Here is a 24,405-nt window from a genome sequence, read left to right as displayed (position 1 = left end):
CCAATTCAACTTGGAAGTGGGCAAAAGTTTTTGACGTGCAGTGGCTGTTTACAGAGCCATAGGAAGCAAATTTGAAAACGTCACCGAACTGTTTAGTGTGGGTGTACTGACCCCACACACTGTTACAATGACCCAGCACAGGAGCAGGGGGAAAGGCTGAAGTTAAAATGATTAGTGGAGATTTGTGGGCTCATTCTTAAGCGTTTTTTTCTAGGTCAATGTTAAATACTGTGAAGTGAAAATGACATGGGGGTAATGTGGTTTTTGAATGGTAGCCAGTCTGTTGCAAGCAGGGGCCAGGCAGAAACCTTCTGTCCCTGGAGCTTTGTTTTGGTCTTCACTAACACAGAGTTCACTTAGAGTATGTGGAATAACTGAAGAGCCTACTTATTCAAGGACAGTCCATATAAAGCATTAACTGGAATGGCATGATAGACATGATTGTGTGGCATTTGAGCACCCGTGGTCCTGGATTCTGTTCTGTTCTGCCTCTTTCGCCTACTCGCTGAGATACAACAAGCTGTTAAGTTGTGCCTCAGTTTACATCTCCATAAATACATTGGAAAAGGGTTTTTTGAGCTGCTTAGAACCTGTTTTTAAGCACTTTGACATTGTAAGATCAAGGTTGCCTGTTTGTAGATTATAGGTAGTTTGATTAGATGGGATCTCTTTCTTCCTTTGCTTTACAATTGTTGCACTTGAGTTGTATTTTCTTTCTTAGCAGTCAAATTTTCTAACCTCGGTGGCGCTAGAATGACTAGATAATTTCATTAGGTATTGAGTGTTGCAAGAAACATTTACAAAGCCATTAGGACAAATTCCTTGTTTGCCAATGCAATGCTGAGCATATAGTTCCTCACAGAGTCAATTTTAGGAACTCTCAACAATAATATGAATGCTGAAGTATGCATGTTTGTATTGAAATTGCTCGATATCTGGATTTAATGACTGTTCATGGCTGTCTTGATATCTTATTGGGTAGGACTGACATATTTTCCTCTCTTGGTTGGAGTTGTTTGAATGCATTGTTGAAATATTTCGTTCATTGCTATTCAGCTATTGTATCAATATTGTGCAGTGTGCAATGTGCTGACAGGCTCAAATGTGTGGAGTGTATTTTAAGGTGACCTAAAACTTAAGATATTTCATGTTTGTGTTTGCATGTTTGAGTCATCACAGCTGGTATTAAAATGCTACCCTTTGCCTACAGTATGAGTACCACCAGGTATTTTTCTTCTGCTTAGATAGCCAAGTGTTATTCATTGATCGGGCACTTAAAGTAGATAGCTTCTGTTATTAGTCCATTGCTGCTTTTACTGGAGTTAATCCAGCTAGATCTGGGTACAAAATGGGAAAAAAAATTAGGAAAATACTTGTAAATATGCTGTGTGTCTTAGTGTGTCAGTGAATGACTTGTCTAGCAGGACGTTAACTAAATGTCTTCAAACACTGACTGCAATTGCATTAACTACCAGGTGAAAAGCTCTACGTGTGTAACCCAACTCATTCTCAGTGCATGTGGTGATAAGTTCAAGCTGCTTATTTGTTTATCCATGTTTTCAATAGGAAACAAATGATGGTGAGCCATACTGGCCAGAAGAGACAGAACGTGGCTAAATCCTGCAATTCCATGGCTGTAATGGAATATGAACACTACAATTTCTATACCTATGTTTGTCTGAATCCTGACTTAAAAGAAGGCCTTGTAGAAAGCAGCCCTTGTGCAACCTCTGTTTGATACCTGTGGCTTAAGTGGAATGTATATGATAGTCCGCTAGGAGTAGACTGAGGTCCAGATGCTGAAGAGATGCCAAACCTGAAAATGTCCCTTTGAATCAAAAGGAATTTTGTCATTGAATTAGAGGTGACTTCCCATGTTTAATGAGTACCAACTTTTGGTCATGAAGCTTGATCTCTGGACTTGCTGTCCTGGTGTTTAAATATTCTAACGCAAGTGTTATCAGACTGTTGTATTAACTGCGTGCTGCAGTACCATAATTGGGTCAACTTGCTACTGGTTAGAAGTAGAAAATGTGTTGTCAGTGAATTTCTCAGCCTGCTTTTATCTTGGTGTCTTGAACTTGATGTCCCATTCCTACTTACAGATGGTCAAGACTTAATCCAGTTTCCAGGACAGTTAAGTGATGCCTACATTACTCTGAAAGAATGTCTGGAGAGTCTGAACATAGTTTTCTTTGCCTTTCTACGTAGAATGTTCTCTCTGGGTTTGTTTTAGAGGACTTGGTGTTTTTGCATCTGAGGCTATATTGAGGGTACTTTCTCTGTATGTCACTAAATTCTATAAGCAATCCTATGTACAAGGATTGGTTTATTTGATGACAGCTTTATTGCACCGTTTGCTAATGTAGTTGAACTTGTGCAAGTTGCTGCTGCAGACTACATTGCATCATGCTGCTTAACGCTATATGTAACTTAAATTAAATTTCTGCAAACTATGATTTAGTGTACTGTTGCACTAATAAATAAAGCAAGGCAAACCTGTGTGTAGGTAACCTGAGGCACTTCTCAAGACTTCACGAAATCCTTGAGATGTTTGGGTGCCTGACCCAGGAAAACTGATGGTTCTGATTTTTAAGAAAAGTAGTCATGTGCTGATTGCCTGAAAATGGGAGGCCTCCAGCCTGTTAAAAAATGACTGTATCAATTATAAAATGCTGGCTTTTCAGTATGGACTCCTAATGGGTTTGGGTTTGTGCCGTGTGTGTCCATATGCTTCAAAAAAAGTTGAAGCTTGTGAACTTGCCTGGGCACACTTACATGTGCAAACGTGTTGTTGTACACTCATGCATATATGAGCTACATAATCTCTCAGCTTTTCTGTTGCGGTTTGCTTGAGGCAAATGTCCTGCGAGGTTATGTTTAAATAATGCCATCTAAGATAATAATTTAATGTATATTACTAATTTAATGTGAGCTGTAAGGAGTGAAGGTTCCAAGACCTGTTCTTTCAGCTCCTGTTAAAATGCCAGTGTGGTCACTGAGGCTATGACATTGACTCTGTATGGCTAAAAGACACTCAGAAAGGTTTACTGCTCCGTTGCTAAACCTTTTCTGATAGTCCCAGTTGCACCAATCAAAGCCATTTAAACCCAGAGGCCCAAAGGACTCTTTTGAGAAGTGATAGGAAATCTTGAACACAGACAAGGAACATAGGCCATGGGAACCTATGATGCCAATGTGGGCAATGTTCTTAAGTCCCTTTTACAGCTCTGCCTTTGTTATCAAGTTGTGACTGGGGGAAATCCACCCCATTCTTCAGAAGAGCTCAAGCAGTGAAATAAGAGGCAGTGAATGCCGCAGGCTAATGCAGGAAATCCCTTGACTCCTCATGGTCTCATGTTCTTGTCTGGTGGTCTGAGTGATAGTCAAATTGTTTGGGCATCACTGGGCAGCCTGGAAGAATCAGGACGATGGTTAACAGGAGTAATTTGATAACTGCTCAGGCCAGTACATTAGGGAGCAATTGCTTTCTGTACAAGCTAGCTGCCTCATAGGAGGCAGTACCTCAGTAGAAGCTGTCTCTCTTGACCCCTGCCTTAGCTTGCTGAAGTGAAGTAAGGCTCCTGCCTCCTGTTATTTAACAAGAACATCTATTCTGACATCTTATCTATTTCTCTTTTCATCACCTCTGAGGTATTATAGCCTGGTTCCTCCTGGAATATTTGTATAGATGTTAAGATCGGTGTGTTAGACTGACTCCACCCAGGACCGATCAAGTTTTGAAGGAGTCTTATTCTCTCTTTGCTTCTTAACGTGGGTCTGATAAATTTCACTTAACAGAGTTACTGTTCTGTTCTTCACTTTCTTCCACCTACTGTGACTATTCTTGGGAGATGGTATTGGGTTTAAGTGTTTGGAAGAGGCTTACCCCACATGTACTGTGCTGTGAATTAATCATGTTATTAAAATAAGTAATCTTTCTCAAAGGTATTCCTGGCTACTTGAAACTGAATTTCTGTTGATTACAAGGAGTTCTAGTTTAAGGAGAGCAGATAGGCAGGATGGGTTTGCTCAGGTTTCTTGATAGCCGGATTACAATAGCCTAGCATCTCTAAGGAAACCAATTTTCATGGTTCCAGCAGTAAGGAGAGAAGCAGAAGGATCTCCTTCCTGTGTGCATAGAAATATTCATGAAGATGTTGAGATTGCTAGGCTGGAGTGAGAGCACGCTATCAATAAATGAAGAGCATCAGTATCTTATGACATTAGTGAGAAAGAATGACATCTCTTTTGCTTTTGTTTCCTTCTATTTTAGAACATTCAAGTTACAATATTCAGCTCAAAATGACACTTGAAGCAAGTTTCTGAGGATTTGATTAAAAAAAATGTACTTTGTGTTGCACTAAAGGAATCCATTAAGCTTAGTGGGGGATGAGCAGCTGTGTAAGACTTCCCTAAGCCCTCTCCACGGGCACCTCAGTGTCTGAGATAGCTGGCTGGCAGGTTTGAATGCCCTGACTTCAGGCTGGAGAGGTCCTGAAGGAATATCAGGAATGCAGGTTCCCCAATAAGCATATGTAGGGAAGGAAGCAGAGTGAGCTGGTGGATTTTTGGTATATTGTCAGGGATAGTAAATGTAGCAGAACTTCAATCCTATTTTTTCAGAAGGATCAAGGTTTTTTTTTAAAAGTAGTTGGTTCAGTACTAATTAAGATGTGAGCCTTATCTAGCTACTTTGGTATCTGGTAAAATCTTGCTCTCATCATGTCACAACTGTTATCTCTTACGTAGATAATGAGGGAACCATTTTTAGACTATTCTGTTACGGAGTTTCCTTCAAGAATTCCTTGCCCCTTCCAGATCTCCCTGTTCAAGTGATCTGCTTATTGGCCATTTACTTAAGATTTAAGCAGCCTACAGGCTATTGCTTGAGTCCTAATCTGAAATGCATCACCTGAAAGGCAGTATTATTTTTATTTGGAATTGTCTGCTTTTCTTGTATGAAGAGTTGTACCACTGTAGATTGGTGGTACTGCCTTGCTGATTCACTATTATGTAGTCCACTTCTAAAGAGGAATGCTGCTCTGCCAGTTCTTCCATGCAGTACCTCCTCTGCTGGGCTAGAGATCCTGATCTCTGGGAGAGAACTGGGGAGAATCCAGGTGTTTCAATGTGATTCACTTCTAATCCAAATGTGTTTAAACCTAAAGCTGAACAACCTCCATACAAATGTTGAATATGCCCGGTAGTTTTCTGGCTCAGGTTAACTCTCATAACTCTTTACATGCTTGTTTCTTTCCTATTTGCAGCACAGAAATGCTCTGGAAGTGCTGATATATAGCACAAAAGGAGGCTGTTCACCTAGTATAGATGTAGCTCAGGCTGGGAAGAGCTAAAATGCATAATCCTATAGGTTTTGGAACAAAACTGACTTTTTCCAGCTGAGATTCTCCCCTTGAAGACTAGTAAGGGCATTAGAGGGCTGCTAAATATCTGGGAAGCTGGAGATTCCCACATTGCTAACTTCTGGCACCTCTTCCAGCCTCTGAAATGAGCTGGTTATTATTGTGAAAGAATTGCAAAGAGGATGGCCCGCTCCATTCCCGCAGAGGAGAATCTCATCAGGATATCATTAGAGTCCTAGCCTCACAAATGCAATCTGAGAGGCAGCAATCCTGTCTGTGCAGACTGCATGCACCTCCCCTATAGAAGGCTGCCACTGAAAAAGTGATGCTCAGCCTAAGTACACATGGCTGTTCTGGTACATCAGTGGAGTGGTGAAAGAGGAGGGGCTTAGCAGACAAACTCCTGTTCTGAATGACTTTACCTGGAGGTAATCTTTTCCGCCAGGCTGAGTCTGACATTAAAAATGGAGGAGGCCGGGGACATTTTCCACCCAAAGCTCAATAGAAAGTGGCAGGTGTCAGATTTTTGCAAATTTCTTTCTCTTAACTCATAGGCTTCTGCTGACAGGGACTTGAAGGCTCCAACCTGGAAAAGCTCCAAACTAAATTTCTGCAACTAGCTTAAAATACAAAATATTTTTTAAAGGTGGAGGGGAGGGGGAAGGACAGAGAGGTTAAAGGTAGAAATGGAAGTTCTTCAGCTCAGAGAAGTAGCGTAGGGGAGAAATCTCATTTGTACACTGCTAGTCAGCTGAAGATGTTCACTTGCCTGCTGGTTTAGTCATTCAGAATACTGTGCCTTTGCCAGAAACACTGAACTTGGAACAGGATTTTCCTTCTCTTGTCATTCAAGTGCACATGACGAAAACTGCTCACCAGTCAGGTCCTTTGGCTAACCCCTCCTTGGTTACCAGCTGCACCTTCTTTTGTGTGTTAGATTCAAATATGTGTATCCTGTATGTAAGCTAATTCTCAGTATCATGCTATTTAGTAGTCTACCATCAGATGAGGAACAGATGCTACAAGAAGGTAGATCCCAAATTTAGGTGACTCGTTTCCTGCTTCTGACAGATACATGATGGATCTGTCTTGGGCAACACTTGTGTCTTTTGTCATAGCAATAAATTTCACGGAATTAATCAACCCTGCAGACTATGACTTGGATAAGATGCAGTCTTAGGACTTGAGGCATGTCATGAAGATAATGTGCTCTAACCAGTTACTGTGTGTCTGTTGCATGGTCATAGTTATTCGTACTCTTAGGCCACTATGATTGCAAGGTTTTGCAGCTCAGTTTAGATTGTGATGGGAGACGTTCAGTGCTTAGGCTGTGGTGCTTGGGAACCTCTGTATTAAGCTGGTGTTCAAACCAGGTCATACTTAATGTCAGCTTTCGGACAGCCACTTTGAAGTAGTGTGTAAATTCCCACCTGGGAGGGAGTGATCTTCCCTCCCCACTTCCCACTAGTGCTTTCTTAGAAGAAGAAAGTAAAACCAAATATTAAACCTTTGACTTAAGAGGTATGTTAGCCTGAGACGTGCAATCTAGAATCTGTCTGGGCTCCATAGCTAGGAAGGCTACTGTGTATTGATTGCTTGGAGGAAACTGCTTTGCATAATAACTAGTTCAGTTTACAGCAGGGAGAATTAATCTGTGTACAATACCTTAGGAGATATTCGCTTGCTTGCACCTGGACAGGAACTAGATGGAGCAACTTGCTTTGGGACGCTTTCAGCTTCGGATTACTGAAACAGAAGAACGTTTGAAGTGAATATTCTGGCTCAATTAGACCTCCAAACGAAGGACTTGTGTTAATAAATATAGGAGATGTATTGCATTCACAGAATTTCAAACTGTTCCTGGTTGGTTTTATTGGTAAGGTTTTCCAGGTATGTGACGAGGTGGAGTCATACGAGAGTGTGAGAAGAAACAAGAAGGGGAAGCTTTGCTGCCTTACTGACAAGGAGATTAATCTGTTTCATGTACTCTAAGTGAGCTATCCAATAACCCGCTACGCTTATTTTTTGCTTTCAATTTATATTGGTTCAAAACTAAAGTTTGAAATACTTCATTAAATAAACTTTTCTGCTTCAAGTTCTAATTTCAGCTGGCTATGCAGGTGGGTTTTCTTAATGAGGTATTCTTAGCCTAGGATTAGAATTCCCATTCCATGATCAACAGCCATGTTAAAAGAAAAAAAAATAATTCTACATAGAAACAAGCAGCTAATAACCTGTGCAAACTGAAAGTTGAATTAAAAATTTTCTTACAGTAATGTTTAGTGATATCACTTTGACATTTTGCTACTTAAAGTCATTGTGATGGTTTAAAGTAAAAAATCAGAAAAAGCGAGACGGAAACACCTTGACTTCTGGAATTAAATGTTCAGGTATTTTTGTTTCTAGCCCTCTGTCCCTCACATCTTGTTGGTGGACAGGAATTAAGTAATTGACACTTTTAATGTTCCTGTGAAACCTTCAGATTTCAGTGATACAGCCCCCTTTCAAAGGAAAAGAGTTTCATCAGATACATTGCAGCTAGCTGTATGAGCTTTAACTCCTCTTCTCTGGCTAGAAACTGCATGCAGAGGGTGTTCAGTTAGTAGCATTTCTAAGCAGTATTGCTGTTCTGAAAACATTAGAGTTGAGGTTTGGCTTCCTGCACTTTGATTCTAGTTGTTCCTCACGTGTTACTATTCTTGTTCTTTTAGACTCTAATTATTTTCTCTAGGTTTGGTAACCTGAGGATAAGAAGTTGGAGGAAGAAGAAAAAAAAACTACTACTTTCCTCTTGGAGAAATGTTTTTAGTTGCCTTTGTGATAAATGTTTTTAGTGAACTTTTAAACAAGTTGTCACAACGTATTGCTGTGAAAATTAACAAGAGTCTCCATAAACAGGTTGTGCAGTGATAGCAATGTGTGACATGCTGTTTCTTTGACAGTGGCCCAAACATAGAAGGTTTTTAATTATACACCCATCCAGCCTCAGCCCAAGAGAACAGCGGCTAGTTGAGAGCTCACAAGGTAGCAGAAACCGTCAGGTAAAGTATGTGCATGTGTCCTGGTGAGGATAATAGTATCACTGAAGCATCACTTTCGTCCTTGTATCATATCCTATTCCACTACTGCAGGGTTACTTATGAGTCCTGTCTTAGTTGTGCCTGTGGTCATGCACAAGAATACTCTTTCTGCCTGGAAAGTGGAAAATAAAATCTAAAGAATAGAACAACTATACTTGGTCAGAGCAGAAGTCCAGAAATTGCAGTAATCTCTGGTGATGCTGGTTGGTAGTAAGAGCTTAGTGGATGAGTATACGAAGCAGGCAAGCACAGTATGACCTTCTCCTTTGCATCATCCTGATGCTTTACGAGGAGTCATTTGAGACTCCTTGAGCCAGAGGCTCTAACTGCCTCCGAGTGTTTGATGGTTGAAAAAATAAACTATTTTAACTCAATGGAGCTGGGGAAATTGGAGGATAAAACCTACTGTTTTCATCTAGTCTATTCATGACTCAGTACTGTTTCTTGCAAGTATATGGCTCAATGTTTTATCTAGTGTCCCATGTCATTGCTTCTGTGAAATTTCAGAAAGCATAAACAGTCTTAGGCTTTAATGTGAGTCACTGTATGCTTAGTTATGCTTACAACTATGCATTTAGATAAGATGGCCTATCAACATCTGCTTGTGTTACAGGATAAAGTATGCCTGTGTGTTACTGCAACTGAATTCCTTGAAGTACGTTGTATGTTTTTGTACTTAGTGCTGCATTATTCCTGTGCTTAAATAGATTTACATACTGTATGTAATAGCACACAGATTACCACATCTATGATTCTCTATTAATGGAAAATTGGTCCTTTAACTCTAGTGTATGTAAAAAGTTGAGCTTTGTCTGTTCTTTTAGTGTGTAGCTCTGAATTATTTATGACTGACCTTCAAAAAGCAAGGAAAAAAAAGAAAACCCAGTTAATGGAAATACTTTCAAAATGTAAATATCTTTCACAAGTACATTGTGTCTCTGTTTGGAACTGAAGACAAAATAGTATGTCTGGGAGATGATAAAGCAAAAAGCTCTTTGGAACATAAATTGTAGGAACTTGTGCCCTGCTGTCTCTGAGCAGGGAGATGCTGGGTGGTCTGTCACTTGAGGGGGAAGCAAGTTTTGGCACTTGTAAAGCACACAGATGTAGCTTTTCTCTTATGCTATATCCCATTCTTCACAGTGAGAAGAAAAACAGTGAGATAATGACAAGTTCATTTTCTGGGAAAAGAGGACACTTGATCACTGATACTGCTTTAGTTACCTGAAGAGGGGTACTTCTGGTTTTGCTAACAGATGAACAGGCCATGTTCTAACTGTTGCCTGACATTAGCATGGAGTTTAAATAGAAGTGACCTTGGCCTTTCACACAACAGGATATTTCCAATAGTTTTTGGCACCAACTTTTCTTGTCTCACATAGCTGGCTGTTTTGACTCTTAGCTTTTCTTGCACCACCACCTTTTGTTTGACAGGAGGATTTTGATCACTTTACTGAATAACTGGAGTTATTAATCCTCCGGTTTTGCCTGAGTTTCAGAAGGGAAGGAGAGTGGGAGCAAGAGTGTTACTTTGGGTTCCACCCACAGTTACTCTGCTGGACTGGACAGGCAGAGAAAGATTGCAAAAAAGCTGGCATGCTTGCTAGCATCTGCTAGACAATGTAGTCTGTGGTGGGGGCCTAGCTATGTCCTTCTGCTGAAACAACTTTCCCCCGTGCAAGCAATAATGAATGTGATAGTTATCTTCTCCGTTTATGCAGGTCACTCTTCCTTTCCCTGTTGTGTATTTCGTTCAGTCGCTTCTAAGTGAAGGCTTTGCTGATACTGAAGTGTTGGCTGTGAGTTGGCCCTTACCTTGCCTCAATTCAACTGCAACTTCAATGAGTTCAAGTAGGAATGCTGGGTAGTTAGAGGTTGGGGAGCAACAGCTGCATCAGTGTCTGAAATTGTTGCTATTTCCCACAGTGTATTTTTTCCACACCTCTGCCTGCATTTTTAAAAGGAGCTGGGTTGTTATAGTGAAAGGTAAAAGAGCTGAAATTGCTTTCTCCTCCAGAACTTCGTTGTTGAACAGATCGTGAATTTGAGAATTGCAGTGAAAGCCACCCATTAATGTGGCATAAATTCCATGCTGACCAGTATCACCTGAGAATATTGTTAGGTTCTGTTCCTTGTTTTAATTAGAATTCCCAGTTTTTACAAGTTAATTGTCTCTAACTTAGGCCAGAGGGAAAGGTCTTCTCCCATTTGTTTTTACTGCCCTACGTTTTTTTGTTTGGTATGAGAACAGAACTAGAAGCTGCTGTTATCCAGGTGTATCTGTGTCTTGGCATTAGCTTGCTGTTGCTATGAGTGTACATCTAGATGCCTGATGAGAAAGAACAGGTAATTCTTGGGAGAAGGGCAGTAGTCTTGGGACTCCTGCAATAAATGTTCATCTTCTGGCTCTACTACAGAAGCTGTGGGTAATGTGGAGCTATTTGCTTGATCTCTCAATGCCTAGGTCGCCCATCTGTGAAAGGAGGATTATAATTTCATGTTTCTTACCCCATTAATGTTTACACAGCAGACAATTCATAATGGGTACGTGGGGTAATCCCCTCTTGGAACAGAGTTTTGGTCCATCTGGGGACTTTCTTTTCCACAGGAGCTCAGGGAAAAGCCACTCCCAAACTGGAAAAGGATGGGGAGGAGAAACGAGAACAATGCACTGGAGGTGTTCATAGCCTGCCTTGCTTTCAGGGGGAGGACATGAGATGAGGGAAGCCTTTCATGTGTTTTGTGGGTTTAGTGTTTGAAGAATAGAAACTTGACTTGTGTGGGAACAATCTGAATAAATTTTGGGCCTGTTACTTGTTATTCCTCTGGCAGGAAGGCATATCCACCATCTTTCAGAGTGTGCACATTCATGCATGTGCACACACACACCACATGGTGTGTGGTATTTGTCTGCAAATTTTTTCCTTCGGTTGGTAAGATGCTTGTGATTGCTGGTAATTTAGGAATGCAACCTACTCCCACTTTGTTTTGAACAGTGCAGTAGGAAATGTCACCTTGTTTCAGATTCTCCTCTGTCACATTGATTACAATGATCTTAGAGAAGGACAGAATGATCTTTAGCAGCAGAAACCCATGATTCTTGCAGCTTTCATGCTCTGCAGGAAACACTAGAAATTTTTCAGCCTGGCTATCAATATCCAATGGAGTTGGAAATAAAATGAGACAATTTCTTATTCCTACTTATCTAGCAGTAAGACAATTTTTTAGTTAGGGATACTTTCTTTTTTCCTGTTTCGTGCTTTTAGTGTAGTATTGATGAGGAAATCATCTAAGTAGGTGCCACTTGCACCCTGTGCTCAGACAAGTGAGGTAAAGACACTTTATGATTTTAACAAACTTTGATTTCAGCTTTGTATCACCTGAAGGTTTTGAAGATGTGAGTTGATTCAAAGGTGGTATCGTCATGGCTAGACTGTGCTCTGGAGTTAAGACAGGGTAACATGGGACATGTCTACCTGTGGATCTTCCACCATAACTAGATGTGCTACTTCATTCTATGGCCTACATTGGGAATATAGGCTTCCAACTTTGATCCTTATCTAGTGGTTTGTCATGGGTAAAATTTTTACTTACATTAGATACCTGCAGTATATAGTTTGTGGGTATTGACGTTGTCTCAGGAGCTTTTGTTAAACTGCCACCATGAGAAAGGAAAAAAAAAGCTATTGTATTTTTTTGCTAAGGAGAAGTATACTTGTATCACTGAACTAAATGGAACTGCAACATTTCTCAGCAATTGCTGGCCACAGCATTTTAACAGAAAATCAGAGCATATTTATCATTTGAAGGTGGAATAGGAAAAATGTCAGACTTGTAACTTGAAATGGAACAAGAGACATAGAGATGGAAGACAGTGGTCTATTCCAGTCACTAAATATTGAGGCATATGCCAAAACCAATGAAACTGAGAGTGCTTCTGTTGATGTTATTGTTATGAAAATTAGGACTGGAGAAGAGGTACACAACAGGATGAAAGCTCTGGGGCATGACAGACACAGGTTTATTAAAACTACGGTCCAGACAGTAGCTGTTGTTAAAACCACAATTTATACCGAAGTAAGCCTCCATGTCTCATCCTGTCCCTCAGACCAGGTGGTTGAATGTTATTTGAGTTACAGTAGCATTGAAGAGCCTCACTCAGAGCTGCGCATGTTGACAGTAGGTGCTTTACAAATGCAGAACAGATACTGTCTCTGTTTTTATTTCTTTCTCAGTGTTGGGCTAAGGGAAAACTTGGCATTAAAAGCCACCGTGTTTCATGAAAATGCGGTTTCCAACTTCAGTAAAAGCTCAGGGTTTTGTATTTCACTATTGGTTAATGGATTATGAAATAATGAATTTCTAGGCTCTCATTCTTTTAGTAACGATGCCACCTAGTGGGCTTGGTTGGTAGGAAGGACGGTGGGCTGTGTGAAACGGTGGGGCCAATGAGACTGGATGGGGCTGGAAACAAGGGAGCAGAGCATGTTCCCAGTGCTTTGGAAAGGCTGGTGGTATTTGTCTTTGCCAATGTTCTACTTATTCCTCTTACCATTATACAGCCTTACGTAGCAACAATTTTCTTGTCAACAATTACTTTTTACACTTACTCAGTTGCTATCTGGTTACTTCCAACTTCTCGCTGCTGTAGTAAGGGAAGGCCTATTTGGTGGATTTTAATTTGCAGTTTTAAAAGCAGCACGTAGTAACCTTGAATTTTTGGACACCTCTAGTAAAGAGATGTCAAAGAAATATCATGCCAACAATAGCTTATTCACTGGAAATTTTAGTAACTTGTACTTCCTGAACACTGCTCCTTTACTCAAGATTTCAAAGGGCTTAGCTCACAGGTTGGTTAATGTAGTTAAATCCCACATCCATCTGAGATAGGTGAGGCATGGAGAAAGAACTTCTTGAAAGTTCTTGGTATTTCTAATATCTGGGGCTGTTCTGTAACCCTTCCACTTACCAACAATGATGAGATGCCTTTGAAGAATGAGATCACTTCATTTTCTGTGCTGTCCTCAAGTCCTAAAAAAAAAAAACAACAAACCCTTTTGTAAAAAGAGTTGATACAGCCTTATTCCTCCTAGTGAAAACATCTTGCACGTTTTCCAAGGCAAGGGTAGTAGAGAGAACACTTGGACTCTTTGGCCTGCAGCATCAACAAAAATAGTTGCTGTGATATCTTGTGACAGTGATGGACAGAAGAAAACAATTCTGTTAATAGCAAAGCACAGGGCAGTTGCATGGATTTGTTCTACTCATTTCCAGGAGGAAAAAAAGAATCCTTCTTCCCACTATGACTAGGTCTCCTTGTTAATTTTTGTGAAGAAATAAAAGATTTGAAAAATCCTCTAACTTCATAAAATGGCTGTCTGTCTTGTTAAAGCTAGACTCCCAATGTTTTGCATGCTGGCAGAACTCTTTACTGTTTGGGCTCAAGCCATGAGTCTCATGTCAGAGTTAACATGTGCAATGGCTTAAAACTGGTGGATCCCATCCATGAAAGGAACAACGTGTACTCTTTCTGTTATTTTCAAGGGGAATTGATTAGAAAAGGGGGCTTAGCCAAGAGGCTTTGGCTAACAGCCACATGGGTTCAAGCCATGTGTATCACTAACCTTGTCATTCATACTTAGTCCTGAACAGGAGTGGGCTACATGTCTCCAACCACTCAGCTGCTGTGTAGCAGCTGACATATGGCAACTTGTTACACTTCAGGAACTGACTAACTCATCATCTACCCAAAGCCCCTTAGCATTGACAAGCTTCAATACTGTGGTAGTAGTTTAGGCAACACCTCATCTTTCCACCTCTATTCCTTATCTCTTTTGGTTTGTTAGGAATCCATCTATGCCTCAGTAGGGATGAACCTCTTGTGTGCTAGGTATGTGATATATTTATACAGTTTTTGCAAGCTGGATCTATGTGGTTCTCCTGCAAAATATCAGTAGTAACCTGTAAATTTCTTTGTGCTAGCTATGTTCTTGCTGTACAAGAGAACCAAAAGAGTTTGACCTGAAAAATTTGTGTACACATACCACTATTTTGATATTTTCTTTAGAATTCTGTATTTTTTCCATTGTTTCACTGTAGAACTACCTGGTTCTGAAAGGGAAAATAGATGCTAAAACATTGCACTTCTAACTAAATGCTTGCAGAATCTCACAAAGACTCCCCTTAAATGTAGAGGGTTGGGAGGAAAAAATGGACATGCCTGCTTATTAGTTCATGCTGCCATTGAAATACTAGATTTCTCTGTCACAAGAAACAAATGTGTGTGAAATAAGCTCATGGCTTGCCTGCAAACCAGAAACAAACCTTCTGTTTCCATTTCATAACAAGCATTCCTGGGGGACACTGCCAACAGTTTTTATATATTAGTAGCAATTATCTTGATACACAGAATAAGCACTGCCTGACAAGGATTTGGGCCCATCAGAAAACATACTTAGCATAGAAACTACGAATGCTAAGGAGATGTGAAGGTATGAAGTAAGAAAACAGAGGAGGCTAGCTGGCTGGGAGGCGTTTGCTCTAGTTTAGACCTGGAGCCTCTGTTCAAATATAGTCATTCTCAGCAGGTATTGGAAGCCACACTTGACCGCTTTGTGAAATGTCTTTCCTTTTGTTCTCAGCTCTCAATCATGAATGCTCTGGGAAGCATGGATCATTTCAGTCCAGTAGATGAAAAGATGAAAAATCTTCATCTGAGCTCTAGTTTCAGTACAGCTCAGAGCCTGAATAAATACAGGACATCTAGTTTTAGTCTTATCCAGGCATCTGCCTCTTGGATTTGCAGCTGTATGAACATACTGAATGTATGCATCAATGCTGTGACCCTCAGAGGCACCAAAACTGCCTGCTAGCTCTTAGCACCTGTATTGGGGTGAAGTGCCACCAGAGCCCGAGGCCTGCCCTGTGTCCCAGTAGATAGAGCCCTTGCTGAGCCTTTCCATTTTCAGTTACTGCTGCATCTGCTAAACACACCCTGGTAAGCAAGAAGTCTGGGAACAGTTGCAAGGCAAGGGTTAGTGGGGTAAGGAGGAAAGAGCAATAACTGAAGTTTATTTCTTTGCATGAGCTGATCCTGAAGATAAAGAAATTGCTACACAGGACAAGCAGAGATAAAAGAAATTGCCTTGGTAAATCCATTGCTTTTAACAGCTTGAAAAAGCTGAAGCAGTTTTGACCACAGCCTAGTGCTTCATCTCTGCTAGGAATTTAGGGAAGAGGATGCAGTAGGTTGGATCGTGATCTAACAACAGTTTAAATTTACTCATGTCATACCACATTAAAGCTTAAATATGTTTCTCCCCAGGCCTCCAAAGAAACTTAATGCCTTTCCCTAGTGCTTTTATCTTTCTTTTCCTTGTACTTCAATTACAAGCATGCTCTTTTGCTGCTTTCCACAGTAAATTTTTTTCTAGGTCATGATTTTTATCTGGCAATGGAAGTTAAGCAAGGTTAGCCTAGGTTAACATTTGAATAGAGTTTTAAATAAAACCCATAAAGTCTGAGGAGAGATTATTTATGCTGGACTTCTTCCACACTACTTTGGTGGACAATGTACTACATGAGATGCATTTGTGGTGTGAAAGAGTGAGGTCCTGATGGCATATACTTATTGGTATTAAATAGCATGTGGTACTTCAGACAGAAGTTATTTTTGGCTTTATTTCAAAGCAGATAGTATCTTGTCATCTTGGTTATTCCATCAAAAGGAAATATTGCCTGATCACTCTTACAGTTCTACAGTGTTTCAGTGACCTGTACTGGTGGCTGCTTTCCATTGCTGTTTAAAAGACTTCTTGTTAGGGGTGATATATATGTAAAATGTGCTCTTTGTTGCATGATAAATGCTCCAGGGAACAAATGTTATTTTGGTGCCAAGTGTCAGGGTTTGAACTCTGAAGCAAATTACTGGGTCATGTACACTGGCAAAGCCGGGATGCTCTGCAGGTATGTCTGCTCATAGAATGGCTATTTCCTGTATGTGCACATTTCAGTAGGCACTAACAGCAATATAGTAGAACAGATTGTATAGAAGACAGATGGCTGCTTCAGCTGTTCACAGATGTCAGAGCAATGTCCTAGCAATGTTCTTTGCAAATACCTGTGTATGCTTTTATCTGTTACTGGATGCTAACAAAATCCCCTAAAGGCAAAATGAGGAGCCAGGATTTGTGCAATTAACAAGATTTCATGCAATCGTTAGCTTTTTGGGTGAAAGTCCTTTATGTAAGACTGGCTGGGAAGGCTGCTATTTAGCATAAGAGGAAAGCAAATTCAAGCTGGAAGGTGCTTATTAGGCCGTGCTAATTAAGAGCTAGTCTGGATGCGTTGTGTGTTGCTGGTGGGGAAAGGACATTTTACTATGGAAAGGAATTTCATGCAAGTGAATGTATGCAAATATGTCTTCTGAATTGCTTAACATAAGAAGGATTCAAGAGGCATGGTTTTTGTGCTCTAGACTACATAATAAGGCATAAGAGGGCATATAAGGACTGTGGATTCTCCTCTATGACAGGAAGCGCAGTTGAGAACTTAAATAGAGCGGGAATGTCTAAAATGAGGGGTGTGGTAGAGAGTCCACTGAAGGTACAGGTGTTGGGGGAAGAAGAGTGTGACGCTGTTAAAGCAGCAGGGGTTTTGTATGAAATAGTGTTGTCGAGTTTGCTAATCTACTATCCCCACTGTCATAAGTACCAGAATGTCAGCTTCATATAAGTGGTAGTCAGTAAAAGGCTTTGCATCAGTGAAACAGATGAACACAAACGCTGTCTGAAGGGTGCTATCAGTACAATTTTCTATTTGACCTCAAGAAAGGTCTTTCAAAGGTAAATGGTTGAAAATGGTGTTTGATTGACTGTTGTTACTCAGAATACCTTGAAAGACCTCACTTCTAACTCTCCTGAGGTACTGTATTAATCCCCCAGGTTAGAGATAGTTCAACAGTAGGGTACATAAATCTATTCCTATTATCATTTAGCATGTAGGAGCCTTAAGCATGGGCAAGGAGTCTGTTTTGCTAGGTGCTGTATAAACATTGAACAAAATATAATTCCTGCCCTACAGAGTGTACTGCATGCAAATTAAGTCAATTACAGAAAGCTTAAAATAACTCCAGCAATTGCTGGCATGCTGCAAAGCGGCTAGGCCCTACCACATCCTGTTCACTGGAGTTTTGTGGTTGACATCTGAGCAGCTTCTCCAGGCTGAAAGACACAGGCGGCTAGGGAAGAAATGCTGGAGTTCCTCTTTTTGAGGACAATGCTTTTTTCTCAAAAGGGAAAGTTTCTGCTCCTTTACAAAGGAGTAAAATTATGCTTCCCGTTAGAGCTTTTGAATCTTCCCTGAGGACCTGTGGGAAGGGTGGTTCAGCCTACTTAAAAACCAAGGTGTGCTGGAATACTCCTTAGTGAGGAGACTGCTTACAGTGCTGGTCTCTTTTCCTGTATTGGATGAAAGCAGTGGCACAAAAGATGGAGCTTTGTCAAGTAAAGCCAAAACTTGGAAAGGGCTTTGACATCTTTAGTTGAGCAGTGGTATTCATTTATGAAGATAGTCTAGGTAATGTGAGTTAAGATGTTAAGCAAATATTTCATGGAATGCATGCATGCCTGCACCATGGTGTGAGTTTGTATTTATAGCATCATGCTCTTGTGTTAAGTGGTATGCTGCCTCTGTCCTTTAATACTCCCTTTTCTCTTCTGCTAGCTTCTGGTATTCAGTCCTGAAATCTGACTTCCCAGTTGTCAGCAGTGTCCTGCTGCCATCCCTAGAGAGCAGATGGTTTATAGTAATCAGTGTTCTCAGTAGCAATCAGTCTGCCTTTCAAGTGGCTAGCAATTCAAGCTGCACTTCGAAAATGTTGATTGAACATGGAAGGCAGCATGTATTCTTGATGGAAATAAGGAAGTCAAAGGCTTACTCTGAAATTAGGTGGTTTGTAAGGTTAGCATGAAAAAGCACACAAATTTCTGCAGCCCAGGACATGTGAGGAAACACTCTCCAGGCTGGAAAACCATAGACTTGAGCATAACTACGATGAGTTAGAGCACCCCTTAGATGTGGAGTAAGGTTTGAGTGTAGATCGATCCTTTACAGAGAAGTTTTTCTTGACCAAAGTGGAGGTCACAGTGAGTGAGGCTTGACATGGTCAGGTGGTCTGAAAACAGAGGAGGGATTTGTAGGTGAAGTGATGATAAACTTGGATTTATGCTGACCTTGTCACCTGAACGCAATCCCAAAATACTTTGTAGAAGCATCTTGAAACTTAAGCACAGTGACAGCCACCTCTGGGTGGCAGCTTCTGAATGCAGTGTGGCTATGCCACCTGATAGTTCAGGATGGGAAATTCTGTGTGTCTCCCTGGGAAATAACACAGACTACCTCCTGTGTGGTAAGTCCGTCCTGCTGGAGGTCTCTAGCTCAGTTATAGCTTTTATGTCAAGATCTTTGTATGCTAAGGACAGCTTTTCCCTCCAACACCCTTTTATATGCAATGCCTCTCTCTCGCCTCCCAGTTTTGTACAGTGCAATGTTGTGGCTTATGTAGCAAAGCTCATGCTTTTTCCAGTCTATGTAAATAAACTTAGATAAGGCATGGGTTTACTAAAGGCTAGAAGGGCTAAAGCCTATGACAGAAACTGTCAAGGTAATGCATATTCTGACTTCACATGATGTGATAGCAGTTGTTCTTCCCCCACTCAGATTGGGGAATGCATCTGCCACTGCCTTATATAAAACGGGAAATTTAGCCTCTGGGAGTGCACTGGATGTGGTTGTGTAATAAAGCCTAGCAGGGAAAGACTGCAGCAGGAACATGAGTCTGGATAATACCAGCAAAAAGAATTCATCCTTCTGTATTTCATACAAACCCTGTAGCTATAAAAAAAATGGTTTGGCATGAAATCTTCATGTGAAGGTCCATAATTTTCCATAGTACTGGAAATGATTTTGATTGTTCCAGTCTGGCAGACCTGCTACTGCCATAACGTCTCAGTAGTCAAAATAAGTAACGTGCTGCTGGCCTTACCTGCTGCATGTTCTGACCCCCAAGGCTCACAATCTCCTACTAGTTTTCTTTCTACATACTGGAGACTGGCTGAATACATCTACTTTTCAATTCCAGGAGACACATTTTTATGCTTCTTGCTATCCAACCTGTTGTCAGCCAGGAGACTGTTCTGTATCTCACAAAGCACAAATCCTGAAGGAAGGACATGCTAAAAAAGTGAATCACAGCAAGAAGTCTTAGGAGAGTGACTCCATCTTAACTCTCTATCTCTACAGACAGCCCACACTTGTGTTCTTTAGAGCATTTCACCTTAGAAAATGGTCTTGGTAAAAGATCAGTGTGACCCAAGTGTACATACAAGTACTGTTAATGGAGCCTAAAAATACAGTTGAAGTAGGGGGTAAATAAAAAGTTGCTAGCATATCTTGTGTGGCTTTTTTGGTTTAGGTTTTATTTTTGCTGAATGAATTTGTTGCACTGAAGGGCAATATTGGCAAATGCCACCAAATGTTTTTTCCTCCCCTAGGCTGTTTGCTGATAGATCTTGCACAGAATGATTGCTATGAATATTTTACTCTGCTGTTCAACAGGCTAAAATACATTACCCTGGGAAACTACGAAATATTAATACTTTCTATTTGGTGAACAATGAGTAAATAATCTAAGCCTTGGATCAGAGGTGTTCAAATAATCTGGATCTAGATAATGGAATAATGAATTTACATGTAACTGCCTTCTTGTGGAAAGCTTAAAATTCAAATTCTGCACATCATCCTGGAGTGACTGGAGGGAACTGTATGTCTGCCAGACTTCTCCAACTCTTGTATTCAGACAGGCAAGAGGTTTCACTCTATCAATTCTTGCATGTAAGGACTTGTCTTTTAGATCTGATTAGTAGAATCCTCAGATTTCATACCAACTTTTCTCTGACTGTTACTGAAATAATCTAATCTTTACCCCTAGAAGAGGTAAATTTGCTGTTACACAGGACTATTTGTTCCTGGTGTATTGTGATAAGAAATGACTAGACCCTTTTGGCTTTCTATAGAACTAAGGCTAGCATGCCTCTCAGTTTTCAGTTTTTTCAGTTAATAAGTTTAAAAGTTCAGTCAAAGAATAGTGATTTTTCCATAGAATGTCTCACAGGGGTGTGTGTTTGCAACAGCAGCAACAGGTTCACTCATTTGACAATAGGTATAAAATTTTCTGCCAAGGCAGCTTGTGTGTGTGTAAGACTACACAAGTAGAAGTGAGAGACAGGAAAGCTTATTCAACAGTTCTCATTCATGTGTTCTCCTTGTAATCTAAGGGCAGTTTTACAAAGTATGTTCCTCAGGAGATTTACAGCTGAGGTCCCAAGGATCTGTAGTAAAATACTACTTGCTTTACCCCAGCAAGGGCCCCTTACCAGAGAAGGAAAAACCAAGCCATAAGGAAATGAGGGTCAGAAAGGAACATGTCATCCCATGTTTCAGCTTGCCTAAATTTAACTGATACTACTGAGACACACCAGTGGGTCTGGTTGTTGTTTCGCATAGTGGCATCCTGAATCGGCATCCAGCTGTGAAGGAAGAAATGGCCCTTGCCTGATGGAAGCAGGCTGTATTTTACTGTTGATTTGAGTCTACTGGAATAATTAGAAAGCTCATACTGTCACCACAACAACATGGGGTGATAGAAAAGGTATGACAGGGTAGTCTATTGCCAGGATAAAATGCATATATGCTGCATGTTGTTCTAGCTTAGTTCATCTGCATACCAGACATGTGAGACAATTTATTGCCTGCACCCTGAAACCCTTGATAATTGGCAGGTGCTCGATGCGGGTTTGGGTTCCATGACTAGAATCACTTCTATTTGTCCAGTGTTCTGTTCTCTGGTTTATTCTTAATTCTCTCTGCATCAATGGAAGGAAGTCACAGAGAAGGAACTTTGCCATTTGGTAAGCAGGAACTTTTTCCTACCTTTCTTCCAAAGGGAAAGTAAAAGGAACAGTGGCATATTAGCTCTGCTCTAGTCCCTGGCTGGACACGGCTCTATTGCTACTTAGATGAATTGCAAGAAGTTAAAAGCTCATGCCAATATGATCAAGCAGTTAAAGGAACATATTAGGAATTCAGCTGAACTCTAGTTCTGACTCTGACAAGGCTCCCCAGGTGGCACACAGCAAGTCACTTAACTTACATGTAGCTTATGGTAACCTTTCCCTAAAAATGATTCCTCCCTGGACCCTTTCCAGTGGCAATAGCAGCTCTGACTTAGGAAACGGGTCTATATGAATACTTGTGTTTGCCAATCTTGCAAAGTTACCAGTCTCCTCTGCAGGTGCTCTGAAACACTGGGTGCTCTGTGAGTGCCTTGGAAAGGCACTTGTAGAACTGCAGGCTTGGAGGGAAATTGGTATAAAGCAAGCCTTTTTCCTCGCTTCTATCTCGGGTAGGCTAGGTTGGTACTTACTTGAAGTTAGTTTAGGGATGCAGTTTGGCAGCAAACGCAAAAAAAAAAAAAAAATAGCCTGCCAGAGATGCTGAAGCAGAGGGTTGCAGGACTGCAATGGTTGGCTCCCCTGACCTGTGTGAGGCAGTGTCACTGCCTGAGGGAAAACCTGGCTGTGGGGTGACAAAAGGCTGAGAGGGCGTGTGTTCTGAAGCCTTCCCCACCTGCCCTCAGCAGGGAACCTGGGCACAGCTGTGGGGACTCTGCTCCCTGTGATGAGCTGAGAGGACTCACCTGTGCAGCCTTGCTCAGCTGAGGTAGTTAAGGCTCCGTGAGGGTCCTGCAGTCTAGTGTCCCCTCTTCTCGGGGAAGAAGCCGTGTGGCAGTGCCCCTCTGGAAACCAGGTAACTTTACGCAATTTTACAGGTCGAAGGCGGGCAGGGCCGGGGCAGCCCGGCAGCCCTCTCGGGGCAGCAGCCCCTCAGCGGCAGCCCGGGGGCGGGGCGGCAGGTGGGCTCTGCTTCTGGAAGGTTCTGCCCCTGTCAGGTGACCCTCGGAGCCTCGCGGGAGGGTGGAGCCTCTTCCAACGGGTGGTAGTGTCCGCCTCACGCCTGCTGGTCCGCGGTCTCCTTGGATTTCAGGGGTAGTTATGCAGAATGCAATACCTTATAAACAGGTAACTCCCCCCCCCCCCCGCACTCTGTGCTGAGGCCGAGGAGCATGTGCAATTCCGTCTGGGAGTGAAAGTCCCCCAGACTGTGGTGTGTGTTGGAGGGCTGTCTGCTGAGGCTGTGGCTTCAGTGAGTTTAAAGAAATAAATGATGGTATAAGGGAGGCTTTCAGACCTTTGCTTTTGGGGGTCAGGAAGCCTGAGTTCAAGTCTCCAGTTCTATTGGTTCTGACCAGTAAATAATCTATTACTGCTACAATTCTTGCTTCCTTAGTGTGCTAGTGACCTCCTAATTGTCTCTGTTGTCCATAAATAGTATCTGTTACTGGTGGCTGGCTTTTTCCTGTCCAAAAAAGCAGGAGTGTGAAGTGAAGTAGTACCTGTAGGGTTGTGAGAAGGGGTAGGTCCTTGAAAAATGAGAATCGTTCGAATCTCTGAGGTATCTGATCTTCTGTGTATCTGTTGTTCCCTTTGCCTCAGACTTGGTGATATAAATGGTCATGAGGGGAGGAGAGACTGGGAGAAAGGACTTGCTTGCGATTATGCCTTATGATTAAGGGTTGGTCTTGACTAGTAGTGTTTAAGGGGAGGTTTTTGTCTCAACCCTGTTGTCACATTTCAGGTGGGCTGCTTTTGTTTTGCCTAGGTTTCTGGAAACTCTCTAGCTGCTGATACAAAACCTAGAGCAGATGCTGTAAATCTGAGTTTAAGTGTTCTGGTTACAAGTGTTACAATTTTTGAGCCAAATATTTCAATCGAGGTTTTGAATTGTATTAACTTGTTACATGATTTTTCTCCTTTCCTAAGCTCGTGGTTATTAATGCATTTAACAGCAATACCTGGGCTGCTTTGTTAATCTCTGGAACTTGAATTTGCTTCACAGCTGCAGGGTTCCTTCTGGGCAGATAAAGGCAAGTACTTGCATTGTGAGACTTCAACAGGTTCCAGTGAAGAAAGAATGGATTAGTCTTGAAAGAAAGTTTTTTTTTCTTTCACATGCCCTGTACATATCTGCATGTTTAAGAAGTTTTTTAGTGAAACAATATAGTAGAGGGATGTGAAAGTGATGAACCACTGTTATAACATTGCAGATCCCTCAATGTTGCTCATGCTAAAGTAATCAATCTTCTGGTGACTCTGTCAGAATCTCAGTTATAATACCTTAGTTGGTGTTCTTGGTTTATAATTTGGGCAGTAAAAATAGATGCTAAAGTCAACAAATCCAAAGAGCCCTTTGCTCCCTAGCTATTTTAAGGTGCAAAAAATTTTAAGTTACATTTGTGAATATCTTATCTGGAGTAGGCATGCTTAAATAACCCCATGGCAGAAGCCACAAGAGTTGAAAAATATTATGATCAGCTGCTTCAGTGACTTGATAGAAGAGGTAGGAGTAGCTGTGACTTTATTGCTGCATTCTATCAGCTTCACTGTGTGAAAGTTTAGTGCCTTCTGTGTAGGGTTAAGAAACTGCTTTGGTTTGCATAGGTATCAAAAGCCCAATTTTTAGAGTGGCCATGCTGGAGCTCCAGGCACCTCATAGTTCTTGTTGCCTAAGCACATGTCTTGGAGTTTAAGGCATAATGAGTTTAAGTGTGGTGGCTTGGGGTTTGGCATCTCTATGTAAACCAGTGATGGTCAATAGTATTCTGTGCTCCCAAGGTCAGGCTGGGGCATGTTTATTGTAGTTACCTATATTCCAGAAAGACTAGGAAAGTTTGAGCTTTGAAGGCAGATGCTCTCCCCATATGCTCAATGCAATTTCTTTTCCAGTATCACATTGGAAGCTTTCTCATTAGATTATTTTGAAGAGGAACAGTTTTACTGTTT

The sequence above is a fragment of the Pygoscelis adeliae genome, unplaced genomic scaffold (assembly GCF_000699105.1).
Source record: "Pygoscelis adeliae isolate BGI_AS28 unplaced genomic scaffold, ASM69910v1 Scaffold151, whole genome shotgun sequence".
Classification (NCBI taxonomy): domain Eukaryota; kingdom Metazoa; phylum Chordata; class Aves; order Sphenisciformes; family Spheniscidae; genus Pygoscelis; species Pygoscelis adeliae.
The sequence above is the reverse complement of the archived record's forward strand: the minus strand, read 5'-3'. Positions refer to the sequence as shown.